Here is a 21,856-nt window from a genome sequence, read left to right as displayed (position 1 = left end):
AATGATAATCAGTTCTTTTATAAAAAGATTCTTTCTATGATTTTTCTTCAGTCACCTCTGTCTTCTGTTTGAGAAATCTATTGATACACAGATATATGATAGTAACATTTTATTCACTTATATACCACAGTATTTAAAGGGTCAGTTCCTATGGAACAAAGTTCCAGTAAGAGAGCTGAGAACTTTTAACCATTCTCACCTGGAAGCCTTTTAAAATTGTTGAGGTGAAGATCTACCTGAAATCTACCAAATCAAAATCTCTGAGAGTAGGAATCTGGATTTTCACTGCTATTTTACAGGAGTCTTGTGTACAGTAAAGTTTGAGAATTAATGCCATGGATAGGATATTTAAATCCACAGCTAAGTCCTGGGCTCAGTTTTCTCCTTGCAGCATGGCAAGAACTATTCCTCGGCATTTCAATGCAAATTAGAAGTTTATGAACATTTCAGTTTTCAAGATAAAATAAGCAGGATATAATGAAAAAGCATATTTAAAAAAATGAAATTGAGACTTGGAATGTAATTACTTTAAGTCATGTTCCTTGAGTAAGAATCCAAGAACTATGTTTTCATTATGGAAGATATATGGATATAAAATACACATAAGGAAATAAATGAAAGAAATAAAAATCAACTATAATTGTGTATCCTTTTCAGAATTATTTTCTTTTTTCTATGATATCTCTGGTGGAAATATAATGACACACATAGAGTGTAAGTGAGATCATGCATTAAATATTGTTATTAGATATTCTGGGGAAATATTGATTCCTTTTATTGTGTTATTATTTTAAACAATATTGTCATGCTTATGGTAGTGAACGATATCTAATGTTTATAATGCTTTCAAGTTTATAATCTACTATTACCCTTCATGTTCTGTTTTTGTTTTGTTTTTCATTTGAAGGCATCTGGAAGATATGGGATTGAGGGCAGCTCTGCTATTAATTCATGTGACCCTGATTGAGTAACTTAAATTTCGGAGCTTTACTTTTTAATCTACATATTCCTGTTACCATGCAATCCTAATGGTTCTTTATATCCTGGCCTTATCTCTCTAAGATAGGTATCTTCATCTCTTTTCATAAAGGAGGACAGAATAATTTAGAGATATTGTACAACCAGATGTCATATAAACAATGTTGTCTAACCTAAAGCCTTCAGAATTTGTATCTATATATTTCCCATGATGAAATAAAAAAACAAACTCTTCATTTAAATATGAGAAACTTGCCTTTGTAAAAGTTAAAATATATATTTATTCTTTGGGTGGTACAATAAAAAAGACAGTGTCTTTGGAACAAAAACTTCCAAGATACAAGTACCCTCTTTAGCACCTACTGAGCTCTGTGGTTATAGTCATCTCCTTTTCTAGACAAAGGGAATAATAAAGATATTTAAAGTTTCCTTATGCAGTTTAAAGAAAATGAATCCAAAATGCCTAGAGTAGGACTTGATACATAGTAATGTGTAATGAATATTTCAGTTCTGTTAAATTTTACCAGACTATAAATAACATAAGTAATCCATCTACTTTAAACACATTATTTTTATGAGTTGTTTTTTGTTATTGTTGTTGTTTTTGCTCAATCCCAGCCCACAACCCTCCTCCCCTCTGATAGCTGTCAGTCTGTTCTCTATGAATCTGTTTCTCTTTTGTTTGTTAGTTCATTTTATTTATTAGATTTCACATATGAGTGAAATTCTGAGGTGCTTATCTTTCTCTGACTGGCTTATTTCATTTAGCATAGTGCTCTACAAGTCCATTCATGCCATTGAAAAGGGTAATATTTTCTTCCTTTTTATGGCCAAATAGTATTCCATTGTGTAATGTACCATGGCTTTTTTATCCACTCATCTACAAATGGACACTTAAGCTGCCAGAGGGAAAGCAGGGTGGGGGAGGTAGGAGAAGGTAAAGTGCGGATAAATGGTTATGGAAGGAGACTTGACTTGGGTGTTGAACACATAATACAATATACAGCTGATGTATTATAGAATTGTACACCTGAAGCCTATATAATTTTATTAACCAATGTCACCCCAGTAAATTCCACAAAAATAAAGTGTATTCTTTAAATATAGGGAATATTTTATAAATAGAATATTGCTTTACTTCTACTCAGTGACATTCTTTTCTACTTCCTTTGTCATTTTTATTGAATGTTATAGTCATACTGAGTAAGATACTGATAACTTTACCCAGCACTTATGAATAGGTCTCCCATGCTTACTGAAGCTATGGTTATTCAAATTATACTAAGGGACTCATAAATACTGGTTTTATTATACTAGTAAATCAGTAAAGATAATTGTGCCTGTGCAAAATAATTACAGATAAAGGGTTATTAAGTCTAATAGGTCTGCTTTATTAACAAAGAACACTATAGTATAAAGTAATGTAATAATTTTTCTATGAATAAAGATCACACAATCTCTTGTTAGAATGTATCTAGGTTGAAACTCTGAAGGCTGGCTTGACTATAAATAAGGAGCATGCTCTTTGAATTAAATGGTGTATGGCTAAGCAAGCTGCATTCATTTGAGTTACCAGAAAGCCAGAGCTGGATTCAGAAGCCTCTAACTGCATTGGGGACCTTCCTTTGGCATCTTGCCCAATGGTACACCTCGTGGTGGGAGTGGCTTTACATGTAATGCTTAAAAGCATTTGGGTTGTTGTTGTCCTGAGTGCTACTGCTGACAGATTTAACATCTGCCTTTGAGAAAGACAACAGTCTGGGGAACTTTGATACTAAGCATTCACATGCTATCCTTTGACAGGCAAAAACTGTCATTAAATAAGAGACCAATATATATCTTATCTGAACTAAACTAAACTAAAATAAAGGACCAGCTTCATTTTTATTCTCTACAATTGAAACATGCAAATTCATTGATGGTAGAGCAATTATTGAATACTAACTATATACTAATGGATCGTGCTTTACTTTTCCATCTATAACCTGCACAACCACACACATGCTTAGGCACAATATTTATCTTCATTTTAAAACTAAAGAAACTAATACTTAGAGAATAAAAGTTTACTCAAACTTACTTTAGATAGTATTGTAGCAAGAATTTGAATGCAGGTAGTCAAAATCAGTTTACACCAATGTCACTCCTCTGTGTGCAACATCTTTATCCATTTTCTCCTGGAAGTTGATGTTCTGGAATGCCTTAGCACAGGTTGATTATTTAATTTGTGACAGGTGCATAGTATATTTCTATTACAATAGATCATAATGTCAAGATGAATTACTCAGGGCATGGTTAAATTGAGATCAAGGTTGCAGATTTGACCTTTTCTTGCCTCATTAGCTTCTCCAGAGGAAAATATTATTCAAGGAGATATTGTAGCCCTAATCCTTAAAAATGTGTGATGAGGTATGAATGAGAGAAGTGTACTTCATCTTTAAAACAACCAGAGTACTGGTTGCAGTCACTTAAAAGTATTTAAAAAAATGAAAGTTTATGCAATTTTAAGGTATATCATGTGAAGAAGGGCACATTTGGTTAACATATTATTTTAACATTGTAATTTATAGAATAGGTTTTATCATATCTTGCTTTCATAGAGGTAATAACATATAGATATAGATATAGATATAGATATAGATATAGATATAGATATAGATATAGATATAGATAGATATAGATATAGATATAGATATAGATATAGATATAGATATAGATATAGATATAGATATAGATATAGATATAGATATATACACTCTTTGTAAATGAGATGCGATAGGTATGTATATAATCATATTTGCACACTACTTCAATTATATACACTGTGTCTTTACTTAAACATTCTTGGCCTGATCTTTAAACACTCAAGTGCTGATGATTTCAATGCCATTAATGAGGTATGTTAACTTTAAATGGTAATTTAATTTAAATTCCCTAAACGGAAATGCATGAATACATTTAAAATTGAACTGCACTTTTTAAAATAGCTCTCTGTGGATATGTCCTTCTGTTCCTTAAAAGGCAGGCACATTCCAGCTGTAAGCACTTGCAGTTGGAATGCTTATCGTGACCGATAGTTGCCCTCCTTTCTCTCCCCTTGGGGAAATCTACCAACCTGGTTGCGGATTGTCAGCAGGAAGATAGGTAGAATGATTTATAACCAGCCTGTGGCTGTTTACACTAAAGTGCATATAGCCAAATCACACTGGAGGGGAAAATAGAGTGGAAGATATTGATTCATATTTTTCAGGACTATCACGAAACCCCACAAGCACAGTCAATATTAAGTCTATTACTCAGACTATGCGGAACACTAATGAATATTGAAAAAAATTGAAAGCAATAAAGTAACCTTAAATGTAGAGGGAATACAAAATACAAAGATGATGTTCATGAGTCTTTTTAATTTTAGAGATTTTTTTTTAAATTCTAGAGACTCTTAAACTGGATCTGCAATATATTTTTAAGAGCACAATAAAATGAAGATTTTCCTCCTGCTAACACCCCACCCTATTGTTCTGACTAAATCAGAACATATTTAGGTAGCTTATATATTAAATTTCAGCATGAGATTTTCTAATATGACTAATCATATTAAAGCAAAAAGATAAATAAAACAAAATAAAAAATTCCACCTGAAGGAGTTGCATATAGTGGTCCAGACACTCAGATCAGCAAATTGATTAGATATGTTCAAACCTCAGGAATTGTTGGCCTAATATTAAGCATTTTAGATCAGTGGTCCAAACTCAAGTGTTTTCAATGGTAAGAGGAATAACATAATGGAGTGCAGTAAGCCAGTATGATATAATAGGAAGTCTTGGCCACAAAGGCATATCGGAGATTTCAGGTTCCATCAAGTTAATACCTCTGTGTCTCAGTATCTCTGCATCTCTATCAATATCTGTCTAACTACCTATCTATTTATCTATCTATCTATCATCTAGCTATCATCTAACTATCTATATTTCTATGTCGTTGCTAATGTCAATCCAAACTTACCCACAAGCTGAATTCTTCCAGCATCCAGCCAGTTTGTGACCTCTGCCCTAGTGCAGATAAAAAAGCTACACTCTAATACACATACATACACATGCATAAATGTACATGCAATTATTGAGAATTGAAGGGAAAATTTACCTTGAGATGATGAGAAAGATAGAATCTGATCCATCATTTCACATAATTCTCCTTTTTCTTTCCTCTTCCTCTCCCTTTTTCTCTTCTTTATGCTATAGGTATTCTATGACTTCTGTCCTCCTCACATACTCCAGCAGTACCCAAGTAGAGCTCTGGCTTCATGAGGGAAAGCATATTCTATTTCTAAGGGCAGAAAGGAAGAGAAGAAGTCTCCCTATGGGAGAGGGTGTCCAAGCAATATGAGTGTCCAGTTTATCAGATAGGTAGGGAGATTTTCCCCTTCCAGGGGTGTTTAACAGAAGCTTCTATGAGACTGGCCACTGGATGCTCTCTGACCACTGTCTTTGTTGCTTTACCTGTGCCAAGCCATTTTAACTATTGCTCAAATGGAATTATTTTGTTAAAATGGCATAGGAAATAGAATAAATTATATATAAATATATACATATGTTTATACACATATATACATATATTAGGATTCAAGTGTCAGTTCATTTTTGCAATATATAAATCTACTAGAGGCCCAGTGCATGAATTCGTGCATGGGTGGGGTCCGGCCAGCCCAGCCTCAATCTGGGCGGATCAGGGCTGAGCCTGTCGGGAGGAGGAGATGGTGGGAGGTTGGCCAGCCGGCCCGCCTGAATTGGGGCCCGATCAGGGCCCCGGATCAGGGCTAGGCGGCTGGTGGAAGGGGCCAGGGCGATTGGCTGGTGGGCCCTGCCCCCCATTGGGGTTTGGGGGCTGTCTGGAGGTGGGGCCAGCCATGGGGAGGGGCTCTGGGCAGTGAGCCAGCCGGCCTTGCCCCTGAATGGGGTCAGTGGGGGTTGCTGATCAGGGGCCAGGGGCCTGGGGGAGGGGCCATGGGTGGTTGGCTGGCCGGCTCTGCCCCTGAACGGGGTGGGGGGGGCCAATCTGGGGTGGAGCCGGGCAGGGGGGAGAGGCCTCGAGGTTGGCCGCCAGCCCCACCCCCTGATCTGGCTGGTTCACTGGCCACAGTTGGCATCATAGCAACCGGTTGTTAGGTTGTTATGGCCGTTAGGGTAGTTGCCTTTTTATATATATAGATTGTTCAACTTTTAGACATTGAACATTTAATATTCAGATAGAGATTCAGGAATAGGATGTGTATAATGTAGAGGAATTCCTAAACTTAACTCTTTTTAAAAAAATGTTTTATGATTTCCTTCTCCACACTCCTCTCTATCTCTGCCAGTTAAATCCTGTATATATCTTCCAGCCCAGCTTACTTGTCATTTGGCTCCACAGAGCCATTCCATCTAATCCCAACACAAAATTGATGACTCTTCTAAACCTGTAAAGCTCTATTTTGTACCTTTTGTGGCATGTACTTTATAATTGGTGTCATAATTACTTGTGACTATGTCTCATCTCTATTCCAGTGCCATCTTCTCAGATGTCTTAGACCTCTTTTTTCCCCCAGAGGTGTAGTGCTCTGTGCTGAAGCAAATATATTAAAAAAGAGCAATTAGTTGGTATATTTTTAGAAATTTTTAAGATTAGTCAAGTTAGATTAACTATAGGGGCCTTTTCATGATAGTATGATAATTTATGACTTCTCATTAATGCTGAGTCAATTAATGCATGTGAGTCTACTAAGTTTAAAAAGTAGACAAAGATAATTCAACTCATGCATTCATGGTCCCTTTAACTTTAGCTACTCAGGTATTATAGCATTGGGAAAATTTTTCTAGTCCATATAATTTTTTCCTCAGTGATTTATAGCTATCTTCTGGGACTGTTAACATTCCATTAAAATTTCTAAGCATGCTTATTTTTTTCTTTATTGTTGAAAGTATTACAGATACTCCCTTTTTTCCCTATTGATCCTCTCTTCCCCACTCCCATCCCCTCCCCAGGCCTTAACTATACTTTTTTTTTTTTCTGATAATCACTACTCAGTACACTCTGACACAGAAATCACAGGAAGATATTTTCTCTATTTTTATGCCAATTCAAAACATAACATATATACTACATTCTCTTCCCTGCCTCCTTTTGTGTATATACTAGTATAAGTGAAACACACTTAATTCTTGATGTCATCTTCTCTGTCTTACAATTTATTGATACATGTTGACTTAAGTGTGACTATTAGATGAGATGCATATGCAGTAGAGGAGAAAATATGAGGCTGTTAATCTCAAAAAGACGTATTTGTCAGTCTCTTTTCTAGAATTCAAAATTAAGACAAAAGTTCATTCTATTCCAGTTCTAAAAAACTAATTAAAATTTTAAGGAAAGGGCTAAAATTACGATTTCTTAAGAAAGAGCAGTGCAGATTCAACCAAGAATTTTCAACATCTTGTGCTTTGAATTAAAACTAATGCTTATTTTTGACAAAAGTTGTTAATAATGAAGTAAGAAATAAAGTGAACCAATTCCATCTGCCCTGTAGGAAGCAAATTAAAGCCTTGTCTCATTTCTTTCTCTGAAAATTAAGCCATTTGAAAAGAAGGTCTGTGAAAAGCCTCACTTGCATTATTAAAATGGGCATCTAAAATGGAAAATAAGGAGTGTTTTAAAAAAATAATTGATTTGGTGATAATGACTTTGCAATTTTGAAACAGAATAGAAAATCTATTCTTACAGCTACTACTGCATTTTGCATGTTAGCATCACATTTTTAAAAAATGCCGTAGTGCCTTTCAAAGATACACAAAGGAAAATACTAGTAAGAGAGGGGGAAGTGGGTTAAAGACAATGAAAAGGAGCATTGGCTGCATGACTGACACTTTTCATGACTATTGTCAATCATGTGAAGGGAAATGGGATGTTGTCGATTTTTATTGAGGATGTGGCAAGTCGTATCATATTTTTCTTACTTTATTTTATCTAATCCCCAAAATACATTGCCAAATTGAGTACTGTCCAGCATTACAGAGGAGAAAAAATGGTGAGCAGGAGACATTAGGGTATCAGTTGTACAGTTTACACATGTAGTAAGTTGTCGACCAGGAATTAAACCCATGCCTCTTTTTTAAAATAAAATTTTCTGACTATTAAAGCTCAATTGTTAAGGACCAATGAATACCAACAGAATTATCTAACCCAGAAATGTAATATCAGAAGAACAATTTTATAAGATCCAAATATATATTACAATAAGGCAAAGAAGATGATAATAACTAGCTGTTTTTCCAATATGTGTGCCTCTTTTGTATTCCTATGACTGAAGAGCATAATACCAAGGGAAATATGATAGGGTTAAAATTTCTTTTTTGGAAAGTGAGAATTATTACTATCTTCACTTATATCTTTAATTTACTTAAGGAATTTTTTTGAAAGATTATTGTTTCTACATGTCAATAATAATCAAAATATGGCTACCTAAATGGGAAGGATTCGTGATACTATAGACTCTTTCAGCAACATGATCCCATAGTATATTATTATGTATCACAAAATCAATACTTTTTTAAATCAAAAATTTAAAATACATCATCATTTTATAGAAAATATTTTATCCTCATTCTTGTTTTTAAGCGTTTCCTTTAATATTTTAAAAAAATTAATCCTACCTATGAAGCTTTAAAATATTACCTCACAGTTATTCCATTAAACTTGCCCTATTGGAAGGAAAATAATTAACTAATTGATTGATTAAAACATTTAGTGAACACCAGGAAAAAAGCACTACTTAAGGTCTGGAGATATTCACAAATCAAAAGATCATCAACAAATTATATGCTATGCTGTACACATTATAATGATAGACAAGCAATAAAAGAAAATGAGCTACTGTACAAATAATTAAAAGATACAATTCATTTAGTGAAGGATGCTATGACTCCAAATTAACTTGGGTAAGGGAATAGAGAGTGAGGAGGATAGGCAGCAGTTATTATTTTGATTCAGGAAATCTGCAGAGCTTCACTGAGCAGATGCCATAATGTTTTTGGAACCCTGACGGTATGGAGCAAGCTCTGTATCTGGGGAACAGTAACCAACTGAAGGCAGGTGACATACAAAAGTGACAGACTTAATCATTCCTTAGAGATCAAAGTATATAGGTAAGGACAAATAATCATCAAAATCTTAATAAGAAAAATTATGTAACACAAACAGAAATAATGAGAGAAAATATTTGTATATTGAGTAAAAATTAGCTGGATGCCTCTCTGCATACAATGTGAATTTGTCTGAATTCTTTGAAACCAGGTGAGTGTGGCCATATGACTCGATCCTGAACAATAGAACTAAGGCAGAATGGCCACTTCCAAAGCCTTTCTAATAAACCATCATTTGAAATTTTCCTAACTCATATTTTTTTAAGGTTCTTTAGAACCCCAGTGAAAACCTGGGAGTTATGTGTTGACACAGACCCAGGAGATATAATGATCCAGGATCCTTGAATCACCACATGGAGAAGGGCTGATCCACTGAGTCAACCCATATTGGACTGTTATGAGTAAGAAAGGGCCTTTTATTTTGTTATGCCACTGATATTTGGAGTTTTATCTATTATGGTAGTTAGTAGTACCCTAAGTAGAAATAGCCAAATTGCTAGCATTATTAAAGTTAAAAAACAAAATAAAAGTGACTGCCAAAAGTAGGAATCTGTCATTGAAATGGAAAAAAATTAAAAGGGAGAAATTGAATTGAATTAAAAATATTGTGGTACTTCCTTTGTGTCAGAAGTGAGTTAAGAGTTCATGTTCTTGTGATGATTGTAGATAACAGAAAAAAAATTGTTTAGTGTCAATTAGTGTTGTCCAGATTAACTGATTGATCTCTGGCACATTTATATCTCTAATATGGAGCAGGGAACAATTAACTCATTACTACCAATAACTGTCATTAATTTAAATGTTTTAACTATTCCCTTTGATCTGATCCCTACCAAGTACCTTTGCCTTTACAAATGTACTGTTCCCAGAATGCACAATTGGGAAAGCAGTTGTAAATAATCTGGCCCCAGAAAAGAAATACAAAACGTGTAAATGACACGATTCAGATTTTGTTTTGTGTTTCTTCACTTGTTTGTTTTAGTTTGGTTTGTGGAAGTTGTTTGTGGGTTTTATTTGCATTAATCTATTTTTCTAGGTCTTTCTTGGTGAGACTAAATTTGGAGCTGATTGGTTTCATCAAGGTAATGCCTCCCTGTGAAACACAACCAGGCCAGATGGCAGGACTTTATTAATCACATAGCTTCCCCCATCATGGGTTTCAAACAGCAACATTCATTATACTATCAACCTTTTACCACATGCTGCTGAATAATATTTTAAATAAGTAGTTTATTAAGTGGGTTTCATATTGGACACTTCTCCATATTCAAAGAGAATTTTATGTGTAGCTATGCTCATTAATTTTAGTCAACTGATATTCAGTAAAACTGTAAAATGGCAAATAAAATTGTTCTAATGTTTTTCTAGCTAGTTATTCTGATTGTTCAGAAAATTTTAAATGGTAAGTTTATGAAATGTTGTGAAAAACCCTGGTGTGAAATAGCATATATTTATAAACTCATTGCCCTTCTAATGCCATTTTATATCTGAATATTGATGATAAAGATTATAAAATTTCTACCTTTTAATAATGTGTAAGGGTAGGCTAAATAATTAATTGCATTTTCAATTACATGCTTTTCAAAGGTGCTGAATTATGTGCTTAAGGACCTTTGATGATTTCCAATTTTTTCAGATAAACTTTTAAGATCAGGAGTAGAGTCTAATGTTAGTATCTAAATTATTTGTGATTCACTCCAACTGCAACACCATAAAATAATTTTATTTTATTTTTTTAAATATATTTTATTACAGAGAGGAAGGGAGATGGATAGAGAGTTAGAAACATCGATGAGAGAGAAATATCAATTAGCTGCCTCCTGCACACCTCCTACTGGGGATATGCCCACAACCAAGGTACATGCCCTTGACCAGAATCGAACCTGGGACCCTTCAGTCTGCAGGCCTATGCTCTATCCACTGAGCGAAACCGGATAGGGCCATAAAATAATTTTAAAATTGCTTTCTGGATCTCTGACTTTGAATGTGACTAGAGTAAAAATAATAATGTTGCCTTTATGAGCTTTATTGTCTCAGAAAATTGTTAATTTTACGTATTGTCTTATTTAATAATAATAGAGACACCTTACATATGCTAAATCATTTTATACTCACAGCTCTCTTGCAAAGTATTATTAATTCCATTTTATAGTTAAGGATCAGATAGTAAAGTAACCTGCTAGTCATCGAAGGGGTAAATTAACTTGTCCAAATCACACAGCAAGTATTGAAATTGAAATTCAAACCCACATTTGTTAGACCTTCTCATTTGTTTCATCACTATTCCCTGTTACCTTAGTTCATATAGGAAGAGCCAGAAGGTGAATCATAAAAATTTTTTCACACCAGTTTAAGAAATGTGGCCTTTCTCTGGAAAGCATTGGAGAAACCTGGAGCAGAAATTCTCATTGCATGTCACTCTTTGGCTGTGTGCTTCCACCACCATAAGCTTCTTTCAGTTACTGTAAGGTTGCAGGCCTCTTTCAGTCTCAGAATCTTTCCTAATTCTATCATTCCTGTGCTTCCTACTTATTCTTCAAATTAAACCCTAACATTACTGCAAAGTCTTCCCTGACCAGCAGGTCTCCTATCAGGCATCATATTTTAATTTTTGTTTATAGCTATCAAATATCTTTTGTTGTTGAATGAACTAATGGATGAATGAGGTACATTTTATGAGTGCAAATTAGAATATTAGGAAGATGGGGCTAGAAGGACATAGTTCAAAAGCTAGAGAGGCAAAGAAATAGTTTTATCAAAACTGGGAGGCTTGACTAAGGGAAGTGAAAGGAAAGACTGGATAAAAAGGGTATTATAAAGGACACTATACCAAGATTCAACAACTTTGGAAAGTAGGAAAATGAAGATTGTGGCAGAAAGAATGATATCTTTTTAAAGGGTTACTACTTTGAGAGTGAAAATAATTATTCTGGTTTAAGGCACTAGAAATTGAGGTGTTGTATATGTTGAATATAAGGAATTTGAATAAACAAAATGTGCTGTTGCATAAAGAATTAGAATTAGTGAAGCAAAACACTTATAAATGTCTTTGGATTTTCCAGAATCGAAAAAATTTAAATCATGTAATTTCAAACCACACTATTATTGAGTGATGCCATGTGTGTGAGTCAATGCCATCCACTTGTGCAATTTTGTGGTAAAGTAAAAAACCTCTATTATGAAGGTGTTTATGAATAATTATGGATTATTGTTATAGCCTGATAGTTATTATTTGCCAGTAATACCATGTGATCCATTATTTGTCAATGGTTTAAACACACTTAAAAATAAATGCATTTGTGTGTGACTGGGGATGAAGTGTTCAGATCTGAGGCAAATAAATGGCAGTTAAAAATGTTTCAACAATTCAATGAATGTATTTTAAGATCTACTTTTGTGCATGGTAATGTGCTTTTTTCTTGCCATAGTCACTGTTGGGCGTGGGAGGGGCGGGACCACCCATAGCCAGTCTGCCTGAGGCCAGCCTGTAGTGTGTGGGTTCTTGACTTCATGTAGGAAAGACTTCATAATAAGAGTCCAGGTGACTGAGAGTCAGTTTAGTTAAAGCTGAGGACAGCGAAACAAAGGAAGGACTTAAGGTAGAAGAAGCAACAGGAGAAAATCTAGGCGGGGCTCTGCTTTGCCTCCCTGTAAACTTATTAGAGAGCAGGAGCCAGGGCAGGGCTGCCTGAGCTCCCTGGGAAGTCAGAGAAAAGGGAGCCTTGGAGACAGGATCACGGGGTAGCCCGGGGGAGCTGCTGCTGTCCACTGCTCCCCTGTTTGCAAGTCTTGTGGGGACCCTTAAGCAGAGTTTAGGAGGAAATAATGAGCTCAGCCCAAGCCAGCACTGAGTCTTGTCCTGAGGGCATTACCTTTTTTTTTTTTTTCCCCCCCTGCAGGTGAGAATCTTAAAGGAGGGTTTCAGCAGGATATTCATCAGCTTTCCAGGTGCTTTTTTAATATGTGGATGCATCAAAATGAGCAAATATATGAAAGTTTTGAATTATTCTTTGGTCTATTTTACTGCTTTACTTTATCTTGGGTCTGTCTGGCTTTAATGGGGCATTTGTTATTTGTTCCCCTGACTTCATCTGTCCTTGGGTTTAGCGGCTGCAAATGGCATTAACTGGGTCATTGTTCTCCATTTCCCAGACCAGGGTGATTTAAACTATGTATGCTCTAGTCAAGGAGGAGAGGTATAAACCGTTTGCTCTCAAGTATTCTTAGTTGGGGACTAAAAGGTCTTGTGATTCACAAGCTGGCTGTAAGTTTTTCAAACTATTTGGCCTTGTTTAATTTTTTGTCTCAGTTTCCCCATTGCACTTAACCAGGAATTTTTCGAACTTTTTACTGACCTTGGTATCACGTTGGTGTTGAGGTAGGTATCATTTTGGCAGGATAGTAAGAAACAAGAAAAATTCCTGGGCAAGTGGAATGGGGAAAGCGAGACAAGAAAATTAAACAAGGCCAAACAGTTTGGGCAACTTATAGCATATAAATCGCAAGATCTTATCTTCCCTAATCAAGGACACTTGAGAGCAAATGGTTTATACCCTCCTCCCTAACCAGAGAATATATAGCTCAAATCACCCTGGTCTGAAAAACAGAGAGGAAAGATCTAATTAATGCCATTTGTGCCAGCTAAACCCGAGGACAGATGAAGTTGGAGAATAACAAAAACCCCACTAAAGCCAGAAAGACCTAAGATAAAAGTAAAACAGACCAAAGAATTAATCCAAAACTCCACTATACACTCCTTTTGATGCATCAGCATATTAAAAATGCACCTCGAAAGCTGATGAACATTCTACTGAAACCCTCACCTATGATTCTTGCCTGCACGGAAGAAAAGAAAAGATAAAAAGCCCTCAAACTCTCAATGCAGGCTCACTCCAGAGCACACCACGCCCCTCCCCAGGCAGGGCTTTCTATTTCCTCCTAAACTCTAAGGGTCCCCATGAGACTTGCAACCAGGGGAGCAGTGAGCAGCGGCACTCGTCCCAGGCTAACCCCCTGATCCTGGCTCCCAGGCTTCCTTTTGCTCTGACTTCCCAGTGAGCCAAAGCAGCCCCACCACGGCTCATATTTTCCTCATAACGTTTCTAGGGAGCCAAAGCCGAGCACCAGCGAGGCTCTCTCCTGTTGCTTCTTACATCCTAGGCCCTTCCTTGTTTCCCTGTCTCCATCTTTAATAAACATTCTCTCAAAATCACCTGGACTCCTGTTGTGAAACTTTCCTACACAAAGTCAAGAACCCGCACACCACAGGCCGGCCTGCTCCGGGCCAGTCCCTGTCCGGTAACAACATGGTGACGTTAAGGATTACCATCACACACACACCCTGAAATAGAAATATATGTTCATGTAAGAAAAATATTAAAATTATCCCCAATCCCCCAACATAACTTTCAGAGACTGAGGTACATTTTTCTAAGTGTTAAATATTTAGGAAAATTGATTTTGAAAATAATAATTGAAGTGGCCTAATTAACACACCACTATATTATGCTATATTGCAGCCACCAGTTAGCTCTATCTATGAAATCAATATTACGCACTTCACTCAACATTTCACCTTCAACAGCATACTTTGAAGATCCTACAAGCTTTTTTAATAAAAGAGAAATACTCGAATTTCCTGAAAGAAGGTTCCTGAAATTATGTTCATTCAGGCAAAAAAAAAAATAATAATAATAAGGAAAAATTTTACATGTACTTTATGTTAGTTTTAAAATGTGTTGATGTAAAGAGTGGAAGAGTGAGGATGGTATAGCATATTCCTGTGACATTTCCCAGAATTATGGTCAGTGGGAAACTTTTTAACTTCGCTGTGTCTCAAATTTATCTTCTGTAAAAATGGATAAAATCATGTCCTACTTCAAATATTAAATGATTTCATGCAGGGTGACTGGAGAATAGGATAATAGGAGAATTGCTATCATTATTCTGTTACTTTTAAAATTGATTCCTACTTTAAACATATGCTACCCATTATAGAAAGTTTTCTATATCACTTTTCCTTTACTACTTTTTATTCCTTCTTCTTTATATGTCTCCTTTGCAATTATTCCTCAAAGCTATTTTATGGAAAAGGAGGAATGAAAAAATTCCAAAATGAAAGTTTGTCAAAGTTCAAAAGGGCAACCATTTTTTTTTATCCTCCTAAGCCCAATAATAATAGTGACAATTAAACTATTATGTTCTTCATTGTTTAAGAAATACTTTTAAAACAGATTCATTCTTCGAAATACGAAGGATATATTCATAATGCTTCACAGTGTAGTTAATTACAGATGGATTAAAGCAAAAACAGGCTGCTAATTGCATAAACCATATAAGAGGTACTCTGGCTCACCAACCAAACTCCTATGTGTCTTTCCTCCACTTAACAGAACCTTGGTTTTTCTGGACTCCTACTCTTCTTATGAAGAATTAATCTGATTCTGGTGAAGTCAATCAGAGGGATGAACCTCGAATGACTGGCCAAGCAACCATTGCACTGCCTTAGCCAGAGTCACAGGTTCCATAGTGGCAAATGGTCAGAGCAACCTAACAAGGTTAAGGAAGCTTGACTGGAATGCTGACATTGGAACATTCTTTCTTTTCCCTCTCCTGAAAGGATTTTGGTGTGTTTTTTTTTTATAAATGAAAGTGAGATTCGAAACGGCTACAGTTACTTTATCACCCACAAGAGGACGAAGTCAATACACAGAGGAAAGCAGAGTCAGTAGAATCATAGGAAATAGAATCAGAGTCTGAAACCTTCCCTCCCTCTGGACTTCACATTATGTGAAACAATAAAATTTCTCATTTTAAAGCCAATTAAGATTGTGTTTTTTATTACTTACGTACACACAAAACCATCCAAAATTGTAAAGGTTAGTATTTCAAAATTGTAATGAGGTGAGAAAAATTGAAGCGTGGAGTAAGCAATGTGACATGTCAGGTCCCACAGACTGATGGTTGCAAAATTATAACTTGTCCTCAGATCTCCCGACTTCCCAATGTTATCCTCTTTCTCACAGTAAATGCCTTGCAGTAAAGCTCATAACAAAAAAGAACATAAACATTAGAGTTTCAATGTTATCATATTTTTCCTGCATACTAAAAAAAAAAAAACATATGAAAACCCTTAGTCTTTTAAAGGTTATAGTGTCTCCTGTTACAATTTTCATGGACTTAATTACATTCTTAGTACTTCAGTATTTATACCTTGAGTCAAAATATTTCAACCTGAACTCATCACCAACATTCACCTGTTGTTTAATCCATATGATGTATTATTGGGACAGTAAGAGGAACTCATCATTATAAAAAGCAGGTAAGGGCTGGTGGTATCTGAGATTGCTTATACCATAGATTCTTTGGAGATGTATCCTGTCATGCTACGTTAGTAACGGCTCTTCAATTATTTTTAAAATAGAGGCCCGATGTACGAAATTCTTGCACTAGTAGGCCTTCCTTCCCCCGACTGCCGGCACCAGTTTCCCTCTGGCACCCGGGACCCAGGCTTCCCTAACAGCCCTGGCTTCATCCGGAAGGTCATCAGAAAGGATGTCTGATCTAATTAGCATATTATGCTTTTATTGTTATAGATACCTCAAAGTTAAAACATGCTTCTGGCTAGTTTATTTGATTTACAACTTATAAAACTGTTAACCAGTCTACTAGATACATTGATGGTTTTGATACCCATCCTCACTATATTAGTTATTGCTATAAAATGCTACCCAAAACTTAGTGTCCTTAAAAAAAAACAATTTAAAAAATAAAGGAAACAAAATAGATAAAAAAAAATAAAAAAACAACAACAAAGGAAAAGAAATAAGAAAGGAAAAATAATACTTGTTACTGTCCATGAGTCTACAAGTTGTCTCTGTGGTTCTGGTGATCTGGGATGGATCATTGATGTTTGGCCTTCCTCATGCAACTGCAGACAGTGAGAACATCACTTGGGAGGATTCTCTCTAGGATGATAGTCTGGGTCTGTGCTTATGGCAGAGGCAAGATTCCAAGGAAGACAACAGAAGAGCATAGATCCCTTGAGGTCTAGTCTCAGAACTGGCATAGTAATTGATTATACATGTATTTTAACTTTTCTCAGTGTCATAGCATTTATTTCTTTATTTATCAATGTTTTACAGGGTTTAGACTCATAAGGCCTACATTGATCTCCCCTTCTTACGATGAAAGGCAGGCAACAATATCATAAGAACAACCCTTGCTTCCTTCCTCTGCGCGCCCCCCCTCCCCAATAACAAAGTAACAACAATAAATCATTAATATGAAGACAGCTGTAGTATTTAAAGTTCTGAAATATTCTAACTTTTCCCTTAAAATCCATTGAGGAAAGGATCAAACATTTTAGCGAATACTAGTTTCTTGCTCTTGAAAAGATTTAGGGTGATATTATGAAGAAAGAAGAGGACAAATTAAGTAAAAATTGTTAGAGAATGACAGTTATGACAGAGGCCCTGTTACCAGCTAGCCACAGCTTTGGTGCTTTTCTTGAAAGATTTATAGGACTCAACACATAATAATACTTAATGGCTAAGATTTATTGCAGTGACACAGCAAGGATACATTGTTGGATCAGTAAGGAAAAAACACACATTGGGTGAATTCTACGTGAATTCATGTGCAGGCTTCCCAAGCTCTTCCTGAAGGGGCCTCACAGAGTATACTCTCCCTTAAAGCAGTGAAATGCAGTCACACATAGGCTCAAAAAAACCCAACCATAACTGTTGCAATCCTAGATTCCCAGAAAGGAAAGCAAGTGTTCAGTGCTACAGGTGGACAAAATAATCTTTACTGTTGAGCAGTGATTTGCAACCAGTGTGCCACAGAACACACACTGGTGTGCCACAAATATTTTTAAAATACGCAATACCAGATTTTTTAGTCAGGAGCACTTCCCTCTTTTCTCTTAGATTGTCAAATAAATAAAAAAATGACAAAAGCCAGCACTATAATAGCCATCCATTATGAATGAATTTTTTGGTGTGCTGCAGAATTTTAGTAATTCGTTTGTGTGGCATGAGATGAAAGAGGTTGAAAATCGCTGCTAAAGAGGAAACTGTTTAAAAGCCCATTTTCCAGAGAGCTAAGGACCAAGTCTGTTAATAGGTCTTTCTAAGAGAAATAGTCTCATATATTATTTAAAGTAAAGACAGTTGGAGGCCAAGTACTAGAAAAACATCAATGTCCAAAAAATAATCAATGATTTGGAAAACAAATGAGAAAAATACCTACAGTATTCAATCAAACAGTAGAAAAAATAACATACATAAAGCAGACAATGACATAAAACTTTAATGCATAAAAAGTAAAAATAGTACTTAAAAAACAAATAGATATAAAAATATATAATGGAAGAATATTCTCTTGCAAATTAGAGAGCAATGATACTTCAGTAGATTGATAGGGCTCATGGCATATCAGAAATGAAAAAATGAAAGTAACACTCAACCACAAATAACACATCTGGTGACATTACTGAACAAAAAACAAAATAATATTGCAAACATTCAGACATAAAATACAGATAATTTACAAGAGTAAAAATTTCAGGGGGAATCTATACACTATAAAAGTACAATATAATGTTGTAAATTCTATGTAGTTTATATATATTTTAAAAGATGTCGCATAATTTTTAGTTCTTTTAATTAATTTTAATTAGCCACACTAAAAATTAAATTTACAAACTAAGATTCTGTTTGTTTACTATCCAACCTGCTAGACATCACTCTTATTCCCAAATGAAATGATTTTATCAGAATGATGTATATTCCTCCTGACATGCTCTTTCTTTGACACTTATGTATTAAACTTTTATTCTGTTTCAGGAACTATTTCAGAAACTGGAGATATGCTTTGAGTAGTTTCTGCTATTACTAGTATGTCATTTATGTTATAGTAAAATAAGAAATTCAGTTAAAAATAAACAAATGTGGGCATGAAAGGAAAACTAGAAGTAGTTTAATAATTTCTTTATCTTATATGGTAGGCAGCAACAATATATTTGTTTATTTGTGAAATCAAGAAATATAAATTCAAGCATTTACTTAAAGAACACATCCTCCATTGGAGTTAAAAAAGGAGCCTATACTGTGTACTTCCGCGCAGAGAAAGAAAAAGGGAGAAGAAAAAAGAAAAGTATAGAAAAGAAAAAAGAAAAACTGCCAAAAATACTACACAAAAAATTATATAAAAATTGAAAGATATGTTAAGGTAAATATATACCTTTAAAATGAAAGTTTGAATGAGATAAAATAATCTCTTAAAGGAGAAAGAAAAAAACAGAATTTCCACTTAAATTATATAAATAATGCCAAGTATATACTATCCTTGAGACACACCTGAAACCAAGGAATCAAGGAGGTGAAGGCAAATATAATGAAATGCATATTAGGTGTTATGAACTGTTATATTTATTATCTTTAACTGCTGAGAAAGCTTTCCCATCTCCTTTCCTCTACCCACAATTCTAAATTATCAGGTGTGGGGAGTGGAGAAGAGGGAAAGTGTACTTAGTGTAAGGCAGGCCCAGGAATGCTCTGCCCTTTTGTTATTAGTCTAGATGTTGAGGCTTTGACTCTGGGTCCATGCTGCAGGGATATGATTTTGGGTCTGTCATGTGATGAAGAACTGCTAAAATTAGGATAAATAATACCAAGAAGGACAAAGGAGTGACTGGAGTTGGACATTAGGACATATTGGTTAAGCTGAATCTTAGTTCAATCATCAAGGTCTCATTTTTATAGTGGTTTCCTCAATCCTGCTACACTTTGGGCCAACAAATTTCCTTGTGTTCTTAAACTAGTTAGAGTTGTTTTGAGACCTGCAAATGCAGGAGTCTTGACCAATATCCCAAACAGATGATGATTTGTTAGATATTTATAATAGACTAGAGACCCAATGCATGAAATTTGTGCAAGAGTAGGCTTTCCTCCCCCCGGCTGCTGGCACCGGCTTCCCTCTGGCACCTGGGACCTGGGCTTCCCTCTGGACACTGACAGGCACCTGGGACCCGGCCTTCTCTGGCAGCCCTGGCTTTGTCTGGAAGGTTGTCTGGAAGGACATCCAGTCTAATTAGCATATTACTCTTTTATTATTATAGATATTCTAAAAAATAGTGAACTCTTTGAATTTTCATTCAGAAAATTTAGCTTAAACTATGATTCAGAGAAATTTTTTAGCCTTACATGCATGAATGAAAAAAGAGGAAAGACAAAAAGTTCAGTGATCCAAGCATCCATCTCAAGAATTTAAGGTGGAAAGCATTCCAGCAAATTTAAAAGAGAAAAGTAATTAAGATAAAGGCAATAATCAATTAAACAGAATCAAACACACAAAAGAGGATGGACTATAAAATGTAGAACTTCCTGGCAAATCTGATCAATAATATTTTCCCTGAGAGAAGACTGACTTTTGCTTATGGCCTGAAACACTTCTGGAGACAAATTATTCTCAGTCTAAAGATGGATTGAGATTGTTACACACTAAATTCCTTCTGGCAGCAGGCCTATTTCTGGTTCACCCTCATTCCTTGGAGCCTCCCACCAGAAGCCCAGTTTTCCCAGAGGCCTTTCTCTTTCTGACTTCTGACTTTTTTCCCTAGATCCCTCTAAAACTCCACTTGGTTTACTGTCTTTTCTGTCACCAGTTTTACTTTTAGAACCAGCAATTGCTTAAGGAGAAAGTAGTCACAAGGTTGTTAGCCTCTCTCCTCTTGTCTTCTTAGCCCAACACATTCTCACTGAGGTTTTCAAAGACACTTAAAACTAATTCCTCCAGCTTATTGAATTATTTTCAGCATGAGCATTAATCTCAATCAATCTAGCCTATTAGTATTGAGTGTGAGATTCCATCTAAGTAACTTTTGGGATTGGATTAATTAAAAATAAAGCTGCAATCCATCTCCAAAGGAATGAAGAATTAAGAAACAACTTGAGAACTTTCTCTACTGTAAGAACTATATTTCCCTAATTTCATTATGGCAGCTCTTTATGGAGCCACAAATGGCATCGACATTGCTATCTTCTCATTTTGACCCTGCCTCCATCTCTACATTTTATCATTTCAGTGTCTTTCATTGCTTCTCAAATTATCCCCAGTACCTGCCCGTCCTCCACTCCAGCTGTCACCAGTCTGTCAGTTAGCATTCTTCTGAGGCTGACACCAAACTCCCTGCACAGTCCTGACAACGTGTTATAAGCAGCCCTGGACAGCAGGTGAACTGTGGCCTTAGAGTTTTGTTGCCCCCAGGGCATATAAACATTTGTTTAATACAACACTCTTTGGTTGTTTTTTATTAAAAACTGTCTTGCCTAATTTCTTCTTTATATATGAAAGTAGGTAATTGATAGGATGTTGTGGGAGAGCCAAGATTGGCTACTTATTAGTAATCCCAGATGAGGCATTCTGGCAATTCTTTGCCACTCTGTGGAATTATTTCATGACTGTTGATAAGAGTTTGGGAGTTTCACTGAAATTTCCACACAACAGGAAAAATTCCCTTCATTTGCTCTTATTAAATTCAGTTAAGTTTGGCTTAAAATATCTGATGAATTCATTAATCTGAGACTCCAGAAAGTAATGGAAAAGCCCGAACAATACTGAAACAAATCTTATATAGCTGTGATATTTAGTAAATGAAGTCATAGAAATTAAATTAAGTACATATTTATTATATAGACCTGATCCTA

Source organism: Cnephaeus nilssonii (genome assembly GCF_951640355.1).
Source record: "Cnephaeus nilssonii genome assembly, chromosome: 6".
Taxonomy (NCBI): Eukaryota; Metazoa; Chordata; class Mammalia; order Chiroptera; family Vespertilionidae; genus Cnephaeus; species Cnephaeus nilssonii.
Note: the sequence above shows the minus strand (reverse complement) of the source record.